At 42.8% G+C, this 24003-nt stretch overlaps 1 pseudogene; it reads left to right on the top strand.

Moving 5' to 3' along the window:
• Positions 1-22099: 22099 nt before the first annotated feature.
• Positions 22100-22629, top strand: LOC102504295 (annotated as a pseudogene).
• The last annotated feature ends 1374 nt before the right edge of the window (positions 22630-24003 follow it).

Below are 24003 nucleotides of genomic sequence, written 5' to 3' on the forward strand. Positions count from 1 at the left end.
TGGTATCATATTTGACATCTAATTGTTTTGTTTACCCCTTGTCTGCTTATTGCAGAAACAGATGATTTTACTACTTTTGCCCCTGAACCTTCCTACTAGCTTTTGCATGGATCATTTCCTACCTCTACCGTATGTTTGCCTTTACCACTGAGTTTTTTTCATTTTGTAATGTTCTTGTTTCTGATTGGGGCCTTTCCTTTTAGCCTAAAGAAGTTTCTTTAACATTTGTTGTAAAACTTGTTTGGTGGTGCTGAATTCTTTTAGCTTTTGCTTATCTGTAAAATTTGTAACCTCTCCGTCAAACCTGAAAGAGAGCCTTGCTGGGTAGAGTATTCTCAACTGCAGATTTTTCCCTTTCATCACTTTAAATATATCATGCCACTCCCTTCGGGCCTGCAGAGTTTCTGCTAAAAAATCAGCTGATAGCCTTATGGGAGTTCCCTTGTGTGTTACTTGTTGCTTTTCCCTCTCTGCTTTTAATATTCCTAAAACATACCTAAACCAGTAATACAACTATAAAAAAAAAAAAAAAAGTTAGGATGTAAAGCGCTTACATATTGCTTCCTCATCACTGACCAGTCGACATGATTACTAATGAATAATTGCCTTTTGTCAGGAATAAGACCTCTCAGCATTAGCAAAACCAAAGACACACATTTGGCTTTTTGACACTTGGAGATCTTCAGACATCTACAATACATGCCAGTAATGAATTAATAGTATTTGGAATGTAATTCAAGACTTCTTTTCCACATGGTTTTGTTTTAATCAGTGTATAATTTACATACAAGGGAGAGTATAAACATTAAGATTTTTGCGTAGTATATACCCATGAAAGCATCATTACAGCAAGATATAGAGCATTCCAACACCCCAGGAAGCTCCGTGTGCCCTTCCCAGTCAATTCCCCTACCCCCAGAAGGAACCTGCTACAGACCGAATTATGTCCCCTTAAAAGTGACATGTTGAAGCCCTAATCCCCCATGTGAGTGTATTTAGAAAGAGGACCTTTACCAAAGTAGTTTAGGGTTCGATGAGGTCGAGAGAGTGAGAACTTATCAGGGTTTAGTGCCCTTATAAGTGACACCAGTACTCACTCTCTCCCTCTCTCTCTTTGTCATGTAAGGACAGAGTAAGAAGGCCACCATCTACAACCCAGAAAAAAAAAAAGCCTTCATCAGAACCTGTCCCTGCTGGTACCCTAGTCTCAGAGTGCCAGACTCGAGAACTGTGAGAAATAAATTTTGTTGTTTAAACCATGTAATGATGGCCTCCCAAACTAAGACAGAACCTCTCTCCTGACATCAATTACCATAGGTGGGTCAGGACCTTCCCCAACCATGTGGAATTTGGCCTTAGCCAGTACGGTGGAGGAGCCAGCAGAGATGGGATATCTCATCAGACTGTCTCATCCCTGTTGGCTGGGACCTGTGACCCTTGAAGATAGAAGGTTGAAGCCCAGTGGAGAAACCAGATGGCCTTGGAAAGGACAGTTTGGGGATCTCTGTTCCCTCCTGCCTCCTTCAGAGTCTCCTCCTCTGCCATCCATCTGTTCCCACTCAAGTCCAACCAGAAGCCAACAACTTTCTTGCAGACAGGCTGGGAGATTTGCTTTATTTTTAGACAGTTTAACACTTTCTTTCTCCCATGGGCAGTCCTGTTGATATGAGAGAGTTGTGCAGAAGCAAGGCAGCTATCATACATCCTTAATTAGCTGTGAAATCAGTCCCAGAAATATGACAAGATGTATTTGGCCGGGAAATGGGATTCTAGGTCTCCACACTAGAGGTTTTTTATTTTTAATAATTCAGAGAGGAAACTGTTTCAAGGTAAGGACCCCAGTAAATTCAAATTCACTTTCTTCCTCAATTTCACAGCAGTAGAATCTTGCGAAATACAGGGAAAGCCACTTGAAAGGGAAAAAAAATAGACCATAAAAGTCTGATAAAGGACTTTTCCTGGGTATTTCAACTTCCTTGTGGGCCAGAAGTCAACAGCATAGCCCATCCTGCAGTGCACAGAGCCCTGAGCTTGGGCTCAGGAGGGAAGGTCCAGCCCAGGCTTTTCACCAGCTAGCTGCATGGGCTTTGTCTCCTCCCCAACAGCATGAGGAGATAGGGGTCATTTGCTTCACTCACTTAACGTCCATTGAGACCCAGCTGGTGTCCAGCACAGCGTTGGCATCTGGGGTCCTAAAGACTCCAAGATTACCTGATCATGCATCCTGCCCTTCACGGGTTCCCAGGAGGTGGGAGGCTGACAATGACCCACACAGTGTGCAGTGCTGTGCAGAGGGGAGCCAGCAGGGGCACATGGAAGTGGTACCAACCTCAGATTGGAGATCGTGAAGAACCCCTAGGAGTGTGGCCCCTGAGCTGAGTGTTTAGAGGCAAGCAGGTTGGGAGTGGATGGGAACTCAAGCGGAGAGAGTGCAACAGCAGGGAGAGGGTGGGCGTCGAAGGTGGGATGAGAGATACAGGTGAGGGTCAGATCATGGGGACTCTCACAAAATGCTAAGGTGCTTGGAATTTGTCCTACAGGCAATACAATTCTAGAATAGCTCAAGGCAGAGGTGTCTGGAAAAGTGCAGGAGAGATGATGGAGGAGGAGTAACCAACAACAACACCTTGGTTCTGGCTTAGAAGAGAAAGAAGAGAGAAGTGAGCTGAGGAGACGGAGAGGGCTGCAGTGGAGGAGATGAGTTTAGTTCAGGGCACGGTGACCTTGTGGCTTCTGTGGGACATCCGCACAAAGGTGTCCTAGACAGAATTAAATATATAATATAAAGCTCAGAAGAGAGAGCACTGGTTACAAATACAGCTCTGGCAACAATCAGCATGAAGTGTGAAAGTGTTTTTCCAAACCACTAACAGCCAGATCAGCACCATGTCCGGTTTTGTACCCTTGGGCCACCTTCTCCCCACTTCCTCAATCATCCAAGAACTCCAAAGGCTCATTCAGACCAAAAGGGAGATAGTCTGATACAGCAGGAGCCCTGGGGGCTGGTCTGCTGCAGAGAGGACTGCTCTCCCTGCGGTGTGCCTGCCAGACTCAGTTCTGGACTGTTGCGCTAGAACAGCAGCCCCATGACAACAAAGCTGGGTGTCCAGGTCAGCACAATCCTCTAAGGCTGAAAGTGCCCCTGGCCATCCCTTGCTTCCATGCCAAGCTCAGTCCCCACAGACCCTGACCTAGACCCCTCGCCTGCTCTCCCAGCCATTCTTCTCCAAATCTGCACTATGTCCAAGCTCACCCAGACATCCGCCGCCCATGCAATGCATGCCAGCATTCCTCCCAGCAGCTTCACGCAACTAAAAGCACTCATTTCCTGCCATTCTCAAAAGGGTGCAACTGCCTCCATGGTTTATTATGGATGGGTTAGATTTATTTCTTGAATAAGCTAAGAAGCCACATAGTACAAAGTCCACATAATTCAAACTCTGCCAGCACAAAGGGGAAGCTATGAAAAAAGTCTTCCTTCCCACCACTGTCCTCCAGTTTTCCTAGCTCCCCGCCCCACAGGCAGCCAGTTCTCAGTTTCTTGTTCACAGCTCCAGGTGCATTTTCTGGCTCCACAAGCATGTAGTTAAACATATTCTGACACAAATGGCAGTGGACTGCACACTCCAGTCTGCACCTTGATTTTTTTTTAATTTAACAATATGTATTGGAGATCATTTCAAATCAGAGCATTCTTATTTCCTTCAGAATTGTGTCGTAAACTTAAATTGATATAGTTTATGTAGACACATCTCTTTTGTTGCCCATTCAGCCTGTATCCCTTGCTTTGCTATTGCCAGCAACACTGCAGTAATAACCATGTTCAAATGTCACCTCACACTTGTGTGAAAAAATCAGTAAAATAACACCCTAGAAGTGAAAAGGCTGGCTTTGTGTTACCACCTCTCACAAACCACTCAAGAGACTTGCCAGCACTTTATCCTAAGAGCAGAAAAATAAGCAAAATATATGGTCAGCTTCATCAGAGAAGGGAAAGCAAATAACAGAAAGGCAAGATTGTATTTGTGTTCAGATTCCCTAGAATAAGCAGGACTGAGATACGTGAGTTGGGGAGGTCCAAGGAATGAGTGGACATGGCAGGTTGGGCTCCCCAGGAAGCCAACCCTGAGGTGGAGTCTGAGGAGCAAGATGGTCACAGGGTAGTGCCTTTGGAATCCACACCTGTGGGAGGGAGAGGATGAAAGCAGGGGTGGATGGGGGAGATGTCATGTGATCATGCAGGCTTACACTTTCGGGCACTCACAGGTGCTCTGCACAGGGCTGAAGTAGCTGAGCCTTAACACGCCTGCTTTGATCAGTCATTACTTGTAAGCTACCCCAGGCAAGGTCACCCTGTAGCTTAGGGACTCCCTGAAGACAGCTGAAAGCTTTATGCCGGGAGCACTCAGAATCTTGGGTAACAAATCCTTCCCTGAAGGCAGATCTGGGCAGTGCTTCTTCATGTCCATCTCAGCAGAGGACAGGACATCAGGAAAGAGCAACCATTAATAGAAAAGCAGAATAGAAAGAGACTAAGAAACATTCTTTTGTAGGTAGAAATGCAGGACATCAAGGGAGCTTGTCGCTCAGTGAAAGTGGAGGTGAGGTCCTCTGCTGAGACAGACAGAAGAGGTGATAAACCATTTTAAAAAATTAAATTAAAAAATTTTTTTCAACCAACTGAATCGTGCAGAGGGCATGGCTGAGTGATCAGGTGTGTGAACGCCAGGATCTGAACTGCCAGACTCTAATCCTGACCAAACCTGGTGTGATGTTCTACATGAATCTGTCCTGCCCACCGCCTTTGGGCAACTACTCTCACCCTACCTCTTGGCTGAAAGCTGCTGTCCATGGTGCTGCTTGAAAGTCCCCACCTTCCCTCAGGACCTAGAGTCCTGCAGGTGAGTGTGAGAGGCCGGAGGGGAAGTGCACAAGGTGGAGATGGACTACAGGTTAACCCAGGGTTTAATCTCTCTGAGCTTCAGTTTCCCCATCCATAAAGTCCAGGCAATAAAACCTACCTTGCAGGGTTGTATGAGACTGAAGAAGAAAAGATACAAAGTCCCCGGCACATAGCAAGAAAGAGTAGTCACCCTTGTGTTGATATCGTTGTGGTCATGGAGAGAGGTGATGTTAGAATTTGAAAATTCAAACTTTGAGCTAAAATGGCTACAGTCAGTCATGACCTCAACTTTCTCCTTTCCTTTCATCTCTCTCTGCCTTTCTCCTATTCCTTTCTCCCTCCTCATGCACCCCTTCTCCTTGGTTTCCACTTCTTACTGAATCCATGTCTTCCTTTTCCCCCTTTCTCCCTACACCTCCCCCTACCCTTCTTCCCCGCCCCATTCATCGCTCCACAGGACCTGAATCTTAGGAACTTCCAGCAAGTCAGCTAGAGCAGTCCTTAATACCATCATTCTTCCCCCTTAACAACTTTCTCCCCAGGCTGTCACTATTTCCCCAATACCTGGCCACATCAGAGGGTCTGCTACCTACTGGCTTTCAGCCAAACCAACGGCAGGTCAGTTATATTTCTGTAGGGACTCTAAATTGAAAATACTGGGAGACTCAGAGCAATGGAACCCCACTGAGGAGCTACAGGCCCAGAAAAATCTTCTGTTTGGGCCACTTTGCCCAGTGACCACACCTGAGTAGTCAAGTGCGCATGTGTGCAAATAACTGGACTTAACATTGCATCTCTGTGAGACTGAGAGCAGTTTGCAGAGACTTCAGGTTCTCAGCAAAGGTAGTCTGCTTCCCAGTAGTTCTCAAAATGTGTCCCCAGACCTACAACATCAGCATTACCTGGGAACTTGATATAAATATAAGTTCTTGGCCCCTGCCCCAGATCTTCTGAATCAGAAACTCTGGGATAGGACCCACAAATCTGAGTTTAACAGCCCTTCAGCTGATTCAAGCACACACTCAAGTATGAAGACCACTAACCTACACTGAGTCTTTGTTGGGGTGGGGGTATGTGGTGGGCTGCAGAGATAAAGCTGGTCCTATGGGGCCTGGCACTTAACTTCTTGGCCTCATTCCACCTACTGAGTCAACTAGTGTAACTTCTCATTGTCTCACTGGACCACTGCCACACTCTCATCAGTCTTGCTCAAATCCAGGGTCCTCAGCTGCTACATTATGCTTCTTAGGGCACAGCTGTAATCATTCACTCTACTGCTCAGACACCTTCAGTGGCTCCCCCTGTCCACAGAGCCAAGTCCAAATTCTTTAACAAGGCCATCAGATGGTCTCTCTGACCAAGAGGTATCTCCTGTTACTCCCAACTCAGACCCCATTGCTGGACACACTGTGCCCACTCATCAGAGCCCCTCTGACTGGAATGACCCATCAGAATGGTATTTCAAATGTGACCTCCTCCATGGAAGTGCATTCTCTCTTCTTCTGTGTCCACATCTCTGACCCTGCTTCTCATGTTCATCATACAGTCTTCCTGGGAAGACTGATTGTGCTTCGCTCCTTTTTTCCCAAGACCCCTAAACTCATATCCCTTTTTCCTGGCTGGACAACATCAAATCAACATCAAGAGAGAGGAGTAATCTGCTAGCTAGAGGGACTGGTAAGACGTCCCACACTGAGAATGAAAGCCTGGCGAGAATAAGAGTTTTAGAAGAAGAAATGGCTTCCCTCATAAGCCATAGAGGATTTTGTAGAAAAAACTTCAGCACTTAGTAAGCTACCCTGTTGTTGGCAAATTTTATTAAATTTATTGGCTTCAAATAGTGGCGTTATTAAGCATGTCAATGGAGCTCTACTTCTGCCTTTGCAAATTTGCTTAGTACCAGTTAAAAAGCCAGAATCTCTTTCTGAGTGACTAAGAATAACATGACTGATTCTGAATCTCCCAAATGTTTAAGGCAGCACCTTCCTTTCCACTGAGAAAATATCAATTATTACTAAAAACTCCAGAATTTGGTTAAGGAGGGACAGAGAGAACAGACAGAACCAGCAGCAATCGGAAGTGTCTCACTAAAGACCACTAGGGGAAACCCATCAGCTAGTCATTATAATAGCTACCACATATAAGTTACTATATGCCAGGTACTCTCCCAGCCCTCTACACTCATTAACCCACACTTCCACTCTGATTTAAATAAACCAGCATTGACTTTAATGGCTCCAATGAACCCAACTTTAATTTTCTGGGGTGTTTTAATGACTAGATTATCATTACTGAAAGATTGAGCCATCATTCAGGCACGGATTCTTTAATTCATATACTGAGTCTGAAAATGCATATTAAAGTGCCTGCTATAGGTGCAACACAGTGTCTTTCTGAGCATAAAAAATTTAAAAATGCACAATATATGTACTTCCAAAATCCTTTTATTTTCTCCTAGGAACACAGTTTAATTACATTTCTGAACCCCCTGGGAGTTAGTCTGGAGCCATGGGACTGAACTAAGCTGAAGGGAGTGATGGCAGAGGTGGGGTGCACCACCTCTAGCCTGGCTCATATAAATCTCCACCCTACTCTCTTTCCTTCTGGGGTAACATTGCTGGCCACATTTTGGAGATGATAACAGTGAGAGAAGAAAAGCAGCCCTTGAAAGACTGTTTGGAGCATATTATTCACCAACCACCCAATAACCACATCAGAATTGAGCAATTAATACTGTTTTATGTCTTAAGCTGTTGAGATTTAGGGGATTTTTGTTACAACAGCTACCATTTCTTCACTAATAAATATGCAAGATCTCTGAGACTTGAGGCAATGAATGTTCAGTTTATGTCAACATCCTTGCTATACTCCTTAAATGCTCTGTGCCTTTGAAGCAAATTATTTAATCTATGTCAACTGTGAGTCACACATTGCAAATTGGATCTGTTGACCTAAAACAAAGGCTGCCAGATAATTTCTCCAGGAAAGATGGGCTTATTCAGAATCAGCAGAAAATTGCAATTTGAGGTCTGCAACCAGGGTGAGCCACGTGCGAGTCCCCACCTGGCATGGGAAGGAGAATGCTTTTATAGAGTGGAAAAGGAAATTGGGAGGGCTAGGGCAAACAAAGAGTCCATGGTTTTCATTGGCTGAGTCCTTGCCAGGAAAGAAGAGGAGTCTCCCTTCTTCCTGTTGGGCTCTGTTATCATCACAGGGTGTGAAAGCTTCTACTTCTGGTCTCCCAACTCTATTCAGGAGAATTTTCTTTGTGTTAATTGCTTACATTTCCCCCCTTTGATCAAGATCTTTCTCCGAAAGTGTTGCTGATCAAGAGTAAGATTTTCCAGTTTCAGGACTGTTTTGTCCCTCAATGGGAGCAAAAAAAAAAAAAAAAAGGTAAGACTTTTGCTGGGTGTAGTGTCTCACAGCACACAGATTGAAAACCTACTGAGGTCATAGTCAAGTAACAAGGAGAGATAGGAGGGAGAAGTCTCAGATACTTTTTATCTAAAGTCCATTTATTATCAAGATTACAGACATTGGTCATCATCAGAAGCATTCTGTCATTATCAAAGCTTTGTTGGCAAACTTGTAACAGACCTGGTCTAGATATCTTGGGAAAACTGTCTCACCAGCTGCCATCTGCTTCAATTCTGAGAAATCTTCACTTTCAGGTCACAGGTGATGTGTAGGTCCAGTTGGGGTTTGGTGCTTTCTTTAGGTATGTCAAGTGACTCCAAGAGCCTATGCCTTGGAGTTTGGTGGCACAAAGGTTGGTTAGCAGGATCTGATAGGAGCCTTTCCAATGAGGTTGAAGACAGTTTTTTTAGAGGTGTGTTTTTCCAACAGACAAAATGTCCTAGTTGCAAGGTGTGTGCTTAAGTAGTTAGGCCTTTGCAATACTGAATTCTCTCTTTTTATCAGTTGTGGGGCAAAGAAGTAGGAGGTAAATGAATTGGACCTTCTGTGACTATCTCAAGGGGAGAGAGCTTATGAGTTCCAAGAGGTGGATCTGGGATTTAAAAGGACCAACGGCAATGCTTTTGGTCAAGGTATTTGAAGGAACACTACAAATTTTACCAACTGAGTCTTAATAATGCCATTAGTGCATTCGACTAAACCAGGGGATTGAGGTGGTAAGCACAATGAAAGTGCTGTAAAACCAGCCAAATAGCACAGAGTTGTCAAAGCACTTCGTCGGTATATGGGTTCCTTGATCACTATGAAGTTTGAAAGAAGGATAATCTTTCCCAAAAGAACTTTAGCCACAGAAGAGGCAGTAGCCTGTCTGCAAGGGAAGGTTTCAGTCCAATGTGGAAACATACAGACTATGATTAAAACATATTTACATCCACTAGACAGAATGGATGAAGCTGTATGTAAAGCATGAAACTGTATAAAATCCACTGCCAGATCTCAAAGGGTCCACTAGGCAGTTTAAAATGTCCAGAAGCAGGATGAGCAGGTTTCCCTGGGCTGTACTTCAGACAAGGGGGAAACGTGATGTAGGCACTTTTTGCAGATTCGTTACCATTTCCCCACCAATACTGATTCAGGAAGGACATCATTTTGTCAGTAGACCAACAGTTTAATGCATGCGCAGTAGTGAAATAGTAGCAAAAGTGGAAATTTTAGAGCCTCTGGTGGGGCTGGGTAGCTATTTGGTCCAAATCAGAACTTTCTCTTTTTACCAAACCCACAACTGTTGGATTTCCAATCTTGTTTTCCTTTCCTGAGGCCTATTGTTGGGCTTCTGTAGCCTGTTTTTTCTAAGTTATCATTTAGGGAAATATTCCATTGGACCATGACAAGGTTTTGGCTACTGTTGGTCCATTTGAGAATAGCATTCCCTGAGAAAACACTAGCATGGTGACTTCCCTCAGCTTCCAGAATGTCAAGTTTAGAATGCCCCCAGAATCTTAATAATAGCTAAAGCAGCAGGTAAAACATTGCACCCAGTAATTCCTGAACATTCCTGAACATAGGGACCATTTTTTGTTATTTCTGCCAGAAGTGAGGAAGCTATGTTGCTTCCACAATATTCCAAAATCATGAGCCACTCAGAAAGCGTGTCTACCATCAGTGTAAATACTGGCAGTTTTCTCCTTGCTTAAAATACAAGTCCATGTAAAAGCATATAAGTCAGCCTGTTGGGCCAGAGTAGCCATGGTGAGATACAGCCTGAACAAATTCAAAAGGAGTTGCAAAAGCACGCCCAGCAGAATATTCGCCATTGACACCTTTTAAGTAAGAACCATCAGTGAGCCCTGAGAAGATTGTGGTACCCAGAGGAGCTTCCTGTAGATCATCCCAGGAAGACAGGAAGTGATCCACCAGCATTAAGCAGTCGTGAGGGACTTTATCAGTGACAGAAGGAAGGCGAACAGCATGGTAAACGTTATCAAAGTGTAAAAGAGCTTTGGGGGGGGGGGGCAGTTCACAAAATGACTTTATAGGAGTTGAGGTGGCTGATTGAGAAATGTTGAGTGTGATGAGAATTCAGGACAGTTTCCACTGCATGAGGTACAAAGTAGCTAAAGGAATCCCACAATTTTCTCAGTGGCCTTAACCAAAAAGGTAGCGGCTAAAATGGCTCTAAGCCAGGAATGTGGGATATCTTCGTGGCACGGAGTCCAGCTCTTAGCTATAATACTCTGTGGGTCAATAAGGCCCCCCTCCATGTTTTGGGGTGAGTTTCCTTCCCTTTCATATACAATAAGGGAAAAAGGAATCTGCTAATTGGGGTGCCCAAGAGCAGCTGCATTTATCAAATCCTCCTTTAAGGCCTTGAAGGCTATGTCATCCAGTTGTTCCCACAAATTGGATTGGGGTTATTACTGTTGAGTAAAACATATAGAAGTTTGGCCAAAAAAGGTAAATTTAGAATCTGATCACAGCAATAATCAACTAGTTTAAGAAAAATCTCACAGCTGGCACTTGGTTTCGGGTTTGAGGAAACCTGAGACACCATGAAGTCCATCTGGATCCAGGTGTAGCCCTGTCCTGACATCAGATGCCCCAAATATCAAATCTGGGTTTGGGCAAACTGCACTTCTTATTTAGTGACCAAATCTCCGTTTAAGGCTAAAAGCTTTAGCAAGTGGGAGCTGTGTTCCTATGCAGAGGCTTGAGAAGGAGAGCGAAGAAGCAAGTCACCCACATACTGCAACAAAGTAGAACCTCTAGGGAACTTTACTTCATCCAGATCAGCCTTCAGGATTGTGAGAAATAAGAAGGACCCTCAGTAAAACCTGGAGGCCCTGTCCAGGTAAATTGTTTTTCTTCCCAAGTGACGGCAAAAATGATATAGGCATGTTTAACCAACTGCAATACTAAAAACCTCACTGCATGAATCAATTACAGCAGAGAATTTACTTCCACTGGGGTTGGATGTTGGTAACGTGTGAGGGTTAGGAACAGGATGTCAAGGGATGACAGTGTTGTTTCCCATACAGGGGCCCTGGACAAGCCCCCACCCTGGGCCCCTGGGTCTTCTTGCCAGTAAGACAGAGGTGTCACAGGGACGAGTATAAGGGATAATGAGGCCTGATCCCCATAATCTTCTTTATGGGCTTTATGCCTTGAAAGGCTTTTTTACTTATAAGGTATCAGTTAAGCCTGGGAACAGGTTTTAAGGGGCCTATTTGAATTTGACAGGAGGTTGGCTGTGATTTTGTCAATATCAGTTGGAGATTTAGCCCATAAGGTAAGTAGTAGCTGATTCAATAGGGACAAACGATCAGTGTTTCCAGAATCAGTTCTAGTGCCACCAGAGACAGAGGAAATGAAAGTTGTCACAGGGTCATTCAATTCACCTGGTTGGTTGTTTTGATGACTGCTGTTAATGTCTAGAATTACTGCCCCCTTTGGGGAGAAAGAAATTCCAGCATGGCTGCTCTACAAAGTCTCCACCTGATAGACAGACAGGGGCAGAGGGACTGAGGAGAAAAGGGTGTCTATCTCCCAACAGGACTAAGCAAAAGGGGATAGGTTCGGAGACTGAAACCTCTTGGGGCTTATCAAAGACTCCCACTATTTGTACTATTTTGTATATATATTCCATTTTATATATATATTCCATATATATATACACAGATCTCTTTATCCAGCCATCTGTCAATGGACATTTAGGTTGTTTCCATGTCTTGGCTATTGTAAATAGTGCTGCTGTGAACATTGGGGTGCATGTGTCATTTCAACCTATATTTCCTCCAGATATGTGCCCAGGAGTGGAATTGCTGGATCGTCTGTTAAGTCTATTTTTAGTTTTTGAGGAATCTCCATACTGTCCTCCATAATGGCTGCATCAATTTACATTTCCATCACAACCTCTCCAGCGTTTACCTTTTGTGGGCTTTTTAATGATGGCCATTCTGACTGCTGTGAGGTTATATTTCATTTTGGTTTTGATTTGCATTTCAGGAATGCAGTTTTTAAGCATAAAACCACCCAGAGTCCTTGCTCAGGGGAGAGGGGAGCTCAAATATTTAGGTAACTGGGATCCCATTTCTCAGAGGTTTTCCTCTAGAGTAAAAGTATAGTTTTCAAACAGCTCAATTCAAACAGCTTGAACCTCAAACAGCTTACAGCTCAAACAGCCTGCAATCTAATACCAGCCACCTTTAAGGAAAGAGCTTGGTCTCGGAGGAACTAGGCCAAAGGCTTCTCAGCCAGTTTCCATAAAACAGCTCCTATTCCAAAGAAATGGGCCAATGGCTGAAAAACCAGCACAGTTTCAGTGAAGCAGCCCTTGTTCCCAAAGGAATGGACTGAAGGCATCTCAGCCAGCTTCAGTTGAAACAGTATGATCTCAAAATCAGATTGAAGTGCCAAATGAGTACAAAACAAAGCCTTATCCAGAAAGAGCAAAACCTTAAAATAGATTCCCAATAAAGCCTGGAGAGATTCAAATGCAAACGGGCATGAGCTCAGATCCAGGAGAACGAAGCACATTCGAACTCCAAGGTCGGGGAGAAAAGAAGTTACCCTAAAGGGCTAAAACGTGGTCATAGCGCCTCTTTTCTCTCCAGCTCCAGAGATATTAGGGTTTACTCTAGTACTTTTACAGACCATCAAAACGTTAACCTGAAGCAAATAGATGGTCGCATATTTCTCCAGCAAAGATGGATTTATTTGGGGTCAGCAGAGAATTGAAATTCAGGGTCTGTAAACATGATGAGCCACACACAAGTCCCTGCATAGCAAGGGCAGGAGAATGCTTTTATAGAGAGGAAAAGGAAGTTAAGAGAGCTGTCATTAACAAAGAGTCCACGGCTTTAAAATTGGCTGAGTCCTTACCAAGAAAGAAGAGGAGTCTTCTTCCTGTTGGGCTCTGCTATTGTTGCAGGATGTGAGAGTTCTCCCTTCTAGTTCCCCAATTCTATTTAGTTCAGGTTTCTGTTTAATTTTTTTTACAGATCTAATAAAACATAAAATATTGGGTTGTAGGGAAATTTAAATATAAATACCCCCATATGTTCCTGGCTTGTAGTAGGTGCTCAATTAATGCTACTTAGTTATCTCCCCTTCAGCACTTCAAGCTCAAAATTTTCACAAATAAACGATACAGGATGAAGAAGGAAGATAACTTTATTTCCCTTCTTCCTCAGGATGGGTTGGGTTCAGGACTTTTACAGTTTGCCTCAGTTTGGCTTCACACATCTGTGTTCACAGGGGATGCTTTATTTACCTGAATGTAGAATTGAATAGGTGTGAATTCCAAGGTAACAGCTTTGTAGGATTGACATTAGCATTTCAAAAAAAAAGCCGTCAAATGGCTGATGGAAAGTGTTTTCACACACTGCCTAATCTATTTTCACACAACTTTGCTCCAGGCAGAACGTGTTTTATCAGTTTTATCACCTGTAGAAGGAATTGAATAGTTGTGAGTTCCAAAACCAAGAAGCTTACATCGTATTTTAGCATTTCAAAGAGAAATCAAAGGAGCCTTAGAAAGCACTTTTGTATTTTTCAATGTTATACCTGATTTTTTTTTTCAGGCTTCTAAGAAGTTTCTATTTCAGTCTGAAAAGAGCTGAACTGAGAAATATTGACAAACTACAGTTTCACAGCTGGGAAGGACCTCAGAGTCCAGCTGAGCCCCTTCTGCCACATGCTGATATGGTGGTACCTCAGCCTCTGTTTCGTTCCTTGGGTGATGGGGAACTCATTCTTCAGCAGGCAGCTGCCCCACTGTTGGACCACTCTGTAAGGATTTTCTTTCTTGTTAGCTAACATCTGCTTCCCTAAACATCTGCCTAGCCATCCTAGTGATACGCTTTACAGTAAGATGGAATGAGCTAAGCTCCCTGTTATGGGATGTCTGACAACCCTTCAGATATCTCGGGGCAGCTGTCACAAATTCCCTTCATCCTCACTTCAACCTACCCAGCAGCATCGTTTCTTTCTTCTGTTCCTGACATATCTTGATTGGATTCTCCCCCATCCTTCCTCTTCTTCTCATGGATTTTCACATGTCACGGCTCATCACAATAGGTGACACCCATAACAGACTACACAATGCCAGTCACAACCTCCGCTACAGATCTGGTCACTAAAATGATGCACATGACCTCCACCAGTTCCTCTCAACCCTGAAGTTGTGCCTCTGGTTTCTAGAACCCAAATGGCACACCTTTTAACTCATTACTATTGGGTTTTTTTTTTTTTTTTTGAAGTCATCTTTCCATATTGTTTGAAATCTTGATTCTGTAGGGAAGGAAAAATAATTTTCCCTCCTACCTTTCTGAGGTCTTGGCTGAGACCTTCTGTAATAAAATGTAGATTAACAAGGGGAAAACAGGAAGTTTGTTAATATGTAAAACAGGTGAACATGGGAGATGCCCAGGAAAACTGACTCCTTGAGATGGCCCAAGCCACCACTTTAAAGTACCATCTTCAGCTAAAGACCAAAGAAGGATGTTGGGGAGCAGGGAAAGCCAGTAATGGGAAGTGTGGTGCCAACTGGTGCCTGCCAAGGCCCTGTGACCCCCAAACTTCCAGCCCTTAGGCATCTACCTGTTCATTCTTTCCTGACATGGGTCTGCTCTAGCAGAATGAACAGCTCTGACAAATGGCTAACCTCACCATAACTCAGGATGACTTTTCTCAGCCCACATCTCCTCCTTATTGGAGCCATAAATCCCACTACTCTGCTTGTCTCACCCATGTCTCCATTTTATTGGAGTTGTAGATCCCACTATCTTCCCATATACCATAGCCCTCTACCTCACTTACAGCCAATCAAAAAATCTGTTCCTCTATCCCTTCGTGTGCACAACCCCTTCATCAACAAAAGACCCTGCACGTTCACCCTCGGCGCTCACACAGACACCTCTCATCGGTGTGGCCCGCTGTTGCCTATAGCAGCATATCTCTTGAACTTTCCATTGTCTCTTAAACATTCTTTGTCTCTGGTAAATTCTTTTACCACCTGCAACACAAGCCCAGCATGTCCCCCAACAGGAGGGAACCAGGAAAAGCATGTAAACAAGAGTAAGGTTTGTTATACAGATTTAAGTCAGTGCCTTCCCCCTTGATGAGTTTCTTGTGATTTACAGTCATCCCTCCATTCCCAAGTATGGAGAGGGAGATATTATTACAAATGGGAGTTTGTAAGCATTAACTTATAAGCACGCAGTAACTACTCTGCCCAGATTTTGGTCTTTCCTGCATTGGATCAGTACCCTTTATGTGTTGAGAGTCAATACACTCCCACAGCCCACTGTCCACATTAACACGCATTTACTATTCCATCTCTTCATCACCATAGCTTTACTATTCCAGAAAACTCTTGCCCAGGAAGATATAAGTTGCAAATAACTTTTTTGTTCATTCCAGAAACTTCCTAAAAGACCATCAATTCTTCAATAGGAATAGCAATGGCAAATCACACCCTGACACACTTTGAAGCAGTGCCCACCAATTATTCTAAATTATCATAACATGACCCTTACCCAAACCTAACCAAGTCCCTGACTTAAGACACTCCTTAAAGCAGACTTCAAACCACAGTAAGTATTCCAACATTACCCTTTCTCCTTTGGGACACTGAGACTCAACTGTCAAGGTAGGATTTTCCCTTGCCACAGTAATCAGGCCATTTGTCTTACAAACAGATAGCGCTGGTGCCATTTCAGGGAGCCATTATTCAAGAGTAGAATGGGGAAAGTGCTGCCCATCCCAAAGGACTATTGGGAGGATCAATTTTTTTAAAAAGAGAGAGAATTTTAAGTGCTTTATTTGTGCTACAGGCTCAATAAACGCAGTATTTGCCACACAGTAGGTACCTGGAATATAATTAATTGATAAAACTGATTAATAAAAGCAAGGTATTAAGACTTTCCCTTCCTTGAGCATCAGATTTGAGAAGAAAAAGGAGGAAGTTGGAGGGGCAGGTGCACAGAGAGAGACATGAAGAGAGAAAGTGAGAAACAGAGTTTTCATACCTTTCAGCAATGTGTCAGTGTGTAAATGCTCTAACACCACCAGAAGACACGGGTGTCTGAGGCAGTGAAAAGCAGCTGACCCTCAAAGGTTCATGCCCTACTTTTTATAGATTCTGAGATATGGCTGGAGAGAATCCCTGAGCCAGCACTGCATAACTCAGACTCACGCATCCAGATGGGGCATGTGTCTCTTTCCCACTGTGGGAGTGGAAACACAATTTTCCCACTACCCTCCTAAGTACCCTGTAAGAAAGGATTAATGAAAGAAAAACAAACAGCAGTTTATTGACATTTATACGTCATATATGTGGGGCCAACTGATATCCTTCCAAGTCCAACAACCCCCACTTCTGCCTGTGATCCCTCAGCAGACAAAGTACATTCTTTACCGGGTGTGTTTACTCTAACAAACGAATAGCCCTAGGTAATGCCTAATCTCACAAGAGCTCAGGCTGGTTCATTTCAGCACACTTTATCAGAGTCCTATACCCCACAGCCCTTCACAGACCCTAAACCTCTTACCTCACCTATAACCAATCAGAGCCTTGTGCACAAGCCAGTCAGGCACCTTGTAACCCTACCTTATAAAAGACCCCAACAACCAACCTCAGGGCTCACACAGACACCACTCATCTCTGTGGCCCACCATTGTCAATGGCAGCATAACCTCATAAACTCCTTTCCCATTTTCCTCCTTTACCTTTGGTAAATTCTTTTACCAACCCACATCACCAGCCCATCACTGGCCTGGCCTGTGTCCCACTATAACATATACATGGAAGATATTCAGCGGAAAATGAGGTGGCTTAGAATTCAGGATTAAATATCATCTTCTCAATCAAACAAAGTGTTGTGGTTGGTGGGCAAGTTATGGGAAAGAGAACAAGAAAAGCAGGATTAAAAGGGTAATGTTTATTTTGCAGATTCGAGTCAGTGCCTTCTCCATAGGTAAGATTCTCTTGTGATTTAGAGTCAAACTTGTCCTCATACAGAGAGGGAGACACCCTTAGAAATTGAGATTTCCTTTATAAATGTAAATTTCCCTTACAAAAGGGTAACTTCTATTCACTTTTCAGAACTTCACCTGTGCCTGCAGTTTCTTAATATAATCAGCTCAAAAGAACCCTTAGGCCCCAGGAGTATATTTTGGGGTGGCACATTCTGGTCTCCTACACCGCCAATGGAAAGGGACAGGCATTAATGTGGGTCACATCCAAGACAAACTGTTTAAAAGGATGTTTTCCTTCTTTGCTTTTTCTTTCTCCTCCTGCCAGATAAATGCTGGTGAGCATGATGAATTGATCTCACTCCACCCAAGACAGCAGTGTCTCTGATTCCCAGAACTACACATTCCTGATGGTTAGGATGCACACAGCCCCCCCTCCCCAAGGCCTGCGTGAACTGCACCAGTCTGAGCGCTCTTCTGCTCTCCTATACAATCACCCTCTACTGGCTGATGATTTCCCAGGTGGGCCTGGAGAAGACTCTGCTGTCTCCCACACCAGTATATCCCATGGTTGTATGTCCTACAGGCACACCCAAGCCTCAGTCGCCACCTTTCCTGCTGTTGCAACCCCCACCTCAGGGAAGGGCATGATCATCTACACGGGCCCAGAAGCCAGAAACACTGGGAGTCTCCTCTGCCTCATCGCTGGAACTCAGTTCTGTCATGTTAACTACCCTGCCCAAATCTGGGTCATTCTGTTACCAAAGCTGTGGCCCCAGAATCATACCCCTGCCCACCCCCCTTGAATGGAAATCAATTGCTCTTACCTAAGTCTCAGGAGGCAACTACAAAGAGAAAAACAAGAACTGGTTAGAACCAAAAATAACTACAGCTACTACAATTTGGAAATGAATTCCCAGCATAAAAAGATAATTCGTGACATCAAAAATATAAAAGAGGAGGAGTAAAGGGATGGAAGCTGTATAGGCAAATACAGAGTCATCTACAGAGTCAAAGCAATCCTCATCAAAACACCAGAAGAAACAATCCTAAAATTTGTGTGGAACCACAAAAGACTCCGAGTAGCCCAAGCAATCCTGAAATGAACAAAGCTGAAGGGATGCCTCTGAACCTAGACTAAAAAGCCGTAGAAACAGAAGGAGCATGGCACTGGCAGAACAATAGACACATCAACCAATGGAATAGAATAGAGAGCCCAGGATTGCATCCTAACATATGCTGTCGACTACTGTTTGACAAGGGAGCCAAGAACACCCAATGGAGAAAGGATAGTCTCAAGAAATGGTGGTGGGAAAGCTGAAGAGACACATGCAGGACAATGAAATTGAACCCCTACCTCACATCACTCACAAAAATTAACCTGAAACGGATCGCAGACTTAAACATAAAACCTGGTATCATAAAACTGCTAGAAGAAAATGTAGGAAATAAGCTCCTTAATATTGGTCTTGGTGGTAACGTGTGTGTGTGTGTGAAACCAAGAGCACAAACACAAAGCAAAAATCAACCAGTGGAACTACATCAAATTCAAAAGCTTCTGCACAGCAAGATAAAAAACTAATTAAAAGACAACCTACAGAATGGGGAAATAATTGCAAACCATATGCTGGATAAGGGATTCAAATGCAAAATATATAAGGAATTTATATAATTTCATAACAAAAAAACAAACAATCCAATTTTTAAATGAACAGAAGAACTAAGAATGTTTTCCAAAGAATTCATCAATATGGCCAGCAGGCACAAGAAAAGATGCTCAAACTTGCTAATCACCAGGGAAAGGCAAATCAAACCACAATGAGATATCTCTTCACTCTCATTAGAATGACCATTATCAAGAAGACAAGAGACAGCAGATGCTGGCAAGGACGTGGTGAAAAGGATACACACTGTTAGTGGGAAGGTAAATTGGTCCAACCAAAATGGAGAACCTTAAATTTTTGGAGGTACTGGCTTGCCCCCAGGCAAGGCAGAGAAAGTTCTGCCCTAGTGGCTGCCACCTTGCTGCACTCCCCAGTTTAAGCCAAGCAAACATCCCAGCCGCATTCACTCTACGCCAATCTTGGCACTGGATCTAGGGTGGCCAGCATCTAGGAAAAGACTCAATCTAGGGACACAAAGGTTACTGGGGGAGCCCAGAGTGTGGTCCAGGTGGGATGGTGGCAGCAATTGTTTGCACACCCCAGAAGTAGCCCAGACTTCTGGCAGCAGTGTGGCTGCTTGAACTCCCATAACCACCACTCCATACTCCCCAGTCACAGCCAGGTGAATCCTCCAGCTCCACCCACTCCACACCACAACTTAGCACTAGATCTGGGATGACCACAGTAGGGAAAGAGACAAGATCTTGCGCTGTGTCTAAGCAGAGCCTTAGATGCCTACATGGGCAGTGCACTGGACCTCTGAAAGCACACAAGCTCCACTTGCTTCATCACCTCCCCTCCTCTGGAGCAAAGGCCCGAGTGTGAGGAGAAGGAAAACACACACACAGTTAAAGAAAACAGAGATGGCCCAGGCCAGACCATGAGGGCTTCTGCTCCAGCAACTTGGTAGCAGACTTCATCCCTAAGAGGGCAGTAATAATCACTGAGCCAAGAAGTAAGTCCTGCCTCATACCCTGGGCAGGCTCCAGCTCCTCCATCACCAGCCACACCCTCTACCAAGGTGACAGTAGTCAGCACACCCTGACGAAAGACATAACTGGTGTCCACATCAAATCCAGCCTTCACGCCAAAGACATTGAACACATGCAGCCTACATAGGGATGCTCTCACTTAAGAACATTCCCTCAAGATCATAATAGTTTCATCTAAATTCTCAGAGACAGAGAAATTTAACTAAAGTGCCAAAAGGAACAACTCTAAATTGAAAGAGCAAGAGAAAAACCCTGAAAAAATAAACAATAAAAGAGATAATCAGTCTACCAGACAATGAATCCAAAACGCTGGTAATAAAAATGCTAACTGAATTAGGAAAGAGAATTGATCTAAGCACAGGTGGTTTTTGACAAGGAACTAGAAAATATAAAGAAGACCCAATCAAAAATAGATAATTCAGTTCCTGAGATAAAAGGCACTTTAGAAGCAATGAATAGCAGACTAAATGACCCAGAAGAATGCATAAGTGATCTGCAAGATAGAATAATGGGAAAATCACCCATCAAAACAGCAGACAGAAAGACAGATGGAAAAAAATAAAAGCAACACATGAAATCTATGTGATGACATAAAACTTGCCAAGAATGACATGAAAGGAATTCCAGATAAAGGAGAGAGAGAAAAGGGGATCAAAAATATATTGGAAAAAAATTATAGCTGGAAACTTCTTAAATCTAAAAAAAGAAACGGATACCAGGTACAAGAAGCACGGGAGGTCCCAAAGAAAATGAACCCAAACAGACATGCTAAGACGTATCAAATTAAAATGGCAAAAGATAGAAATAAAGAGAAAATTCTAAAGTTAGCAAGAGAAAGAGTCACATTCAAGGGAATCCCCATAAGGCTATCAGCTGATTTGCTACGGAAAATTTGCAGGCCAGAAAGAAGTGCTATGATATATTCAAAGTCCCGAAAGGGAAAAAGCTACAACCTGGGATGCTTGATGCAGCAAAATTATCATTTAGAAAAGAGGCAGAAATAAAGAACTTCTCAGACAAGCAAAAACTCAAAGTATTCAGCAATACTAAACCTATCCTAAAAGAAATGTTGAAGGGTCTTTTCTAAATGGAAAGAAAGTAAGAATCTATAAGAGAAGAAAAATCCCAATAGGAAAGGCACATATATAGTAAGGACTGAAAATCACTTAATCTAGTATGTGAATTAAAAAAAAAATGTAAAAGCAACTATAACTATAACAAACAATGAAGGGATAAACAAAAAGTGTAAAATATGACATCAAAAACACAAAATATAGGGGAGAGGAGTAAAAACTGTAGATCTTTTTAAATGTGTTTGAACTTAAATGACTATCAGTTTAAAGCAAGTAGGTATAATTGAATCAAAATGTATGAACACCTTGGTAGCCACAAATCAAAAACCTACAATCAAACAAACGGGACCTAATCAAACTTAAAAGCTTTTGCACAGCAAAGGAAACCATAAACCAAATGAAAAGACAACCTACAGAATGGGAGAAAATATTTGCAAAAGATATGATAACAAGGGGTTAATTTCCAAAATATACAAACAACTCATACAACTCAATACAAAAACAAACAACACAATCAAAATAAGGGCAGAAGACCTAAATAAACATTTCACCAAAGAAGACATACTGGTGACCAATAGGTACATGAAAAGATGTTCAACATTGCTAATTATTAGAGAAACGCATATCAAAACCACAATGAGGTATCATTTCACACTAGTCAGAATGGCTATCATCAAAAAGTCTACAAGTAATAAATGCAGGAGAGGGTATGGAAAAAATGGAACCCTTCTAACTTGGTAGGAATGCAAATTGATGCAGCCACTATGGAAAACAGCATGGAAGTTCCTTAAAAAACTAAAAATTGAACTAGTACATGATACAGCAGTTCCACTCCTGATTATATATACAGAAGGAAAAAACTCTAATTCAAAAACATACATGCACTCCAATGTTCATAACACCACTATTTACAATAGCCCAAACATGGAAGCTGTCCAAGTGCCCATCAACAGATGACTGGATTAAGAAGATATGGTGTGGAAGGCGCCCAGCCCACAATGATCTGCTCACTGGCCACGTGTCCCTGCCAGCCCCACCACGCCTACTGCCTAGGCTTCAACAGACCTCACCAAAATGCCACCTGCAATGGAACATTCCATGGAAACCATGATGTTCACATTTCACAAATTTGCTGGGGATAAAGGCTATATAACAAAGGAGGGCCTGAGAATACTAATGGAAGAGGAGTTCCCTGGATTTTCGGAAAATCAAAAAGACCCTCTGGCCGTGGGCAAAATAATGAAGGACCTGGACCAGTGACGAGATGGCAAAATGGTTTCCAGAGCTTCTTTTCACTAAATCAGTGGGTTCATCATTGCATGCAATGACTCTTTTGTAGGACACATGAAGCCGAAGGGAAAGAAGTAGGTGGCATTGAGCAATTACTCCTGCCCTGATAAAAAAAAGTCTCCCAAAGGGTCACTTTAGGAATCTGCCCCACAGCTTCCCCCTGTATAAGGATTTCCTGAGCAGATTGGGACCCTTAGAAAATGTACAAATAAAATCTAACTCCCCTTGGAGAAGCAGAGAAAGAAAAGTCAGTTAAAACCAGATAAGCTTTCAATTTTTATATTGCTTACATCCTCCTGCCGCCAATAAACAAAATCCTTTTTCAGTTCTGAAAAAAAAAGAAGATATGGTGTGTGTGTATACACACAATGGAATATTAGTCATAAAAAAATAATGAAATACTGCCATTTGTAGCATTTGAGTGGACCTAGAGAATACTGTGCCACTATCCAAAAAAAGGAGAAAATAACAAGTGTTGGCAAGCATGTAGAGAAATTGAAACCCTCAAGCACTGCTGATGGGAATATAGAATGGTGCAGCTTCTGTGACAATTTTTTCCCCAGAAAGTTAAACATAGCATTGCCAATATGACCCAACAATTCTACTTTTAAGTATAGACCCAAAAGTATTGAAAGGAAGCACTCAAACAGGTATATGCACACCGATGTTCACAGCAGTGCTATTCACAATAGCTAAAAGGCAGAAGCAACCTGTGTCCATTGGTTGATGAATGGATTAACAAAAATGTAGTATGGACAGATAAAATACTATTCAGACTTAAAAGGATGAAATTCTGACACATGCTACAATATGGATGAACCTTGAGGATATTATGCTGTGAAATAAACCAGACACAAACTGCCAAATATTGTGTGATTTGCCCTTATGTGAGGGACATAAAATGGGCAACTTCATTGAGATATAAGTAGTATAGAGGTTACCAGGGGAGAGAGAGTACAGAACTTCCGTCTGGAATAATGGGAAAATTCTGAAAATGGATATTGGTGATGGTTGCACAACAGTGTGAATGTGCTTAACACCACTGAATTGTACACCTAAAAGTGATTAAAATAGCAAATGTTATGTTGTGTATTTTTACCACAATAAGAAATCACCCCAAAAAAGTACATAAAATTTTTGATATTTTTCCCTTCAAGAAGTGGGGACTGATTCCTTTCCCTTGAGTCAGGCTGGACTTAGTGACTCATTTCTGACATATAGAATAAAACAGAAGTGACAGTTTACAATTAGGTCCTAAAAGGCATTGTGCGTTCCTCTTTGCTCTCTCACTTAAACTACCGGCTCTGGGGGAAGTTAGATGTCATAAAGGCATTCCAGTAGCCTATGGAGAGGTCCTTGTGAGGAAGAGTTCTCCTGCCAATTACCATGTAAGTGAGCCATCTTGGAATAGATCCTCCACCCCAGTCAAGCCTTCAGATCGTTGCAGTCCCTGCAACATCCTAATTCATTTCATGAGTCATCCTGAGTCATAACTTCCCAGCTAACCCCCTCCTGAATTCTTTATCTATGGAAGAAGGAGGAGGAGGAGAAGAAGAAGAAGAAGAAGGAGAAAGAGAAGGAGAAGAAGAAGGAGAAAGAGAAGGAGAAGGAGGAGAAAGAAAAGAAGAAGAAGAAGAAGAGAAAGAATAAGAATAAAGAAGAAGAATAAGAGAAAGAAGAAGAAGAAG

The sequence above is a fragment of the Camelus ferus genome, chromosome 5 (genome assembly GCF_009834535.1).
Source record: "Camelus ferus isolate YT-003-E chromosome 5, BCGSAC_Cfer_1.0, whole genome shotgun sequence".
NCBI lineage: Eukaryota > Metazoa > Chordata > Mammalia > Artiodactyla > Camelidae > Camelus > Camelus ferus.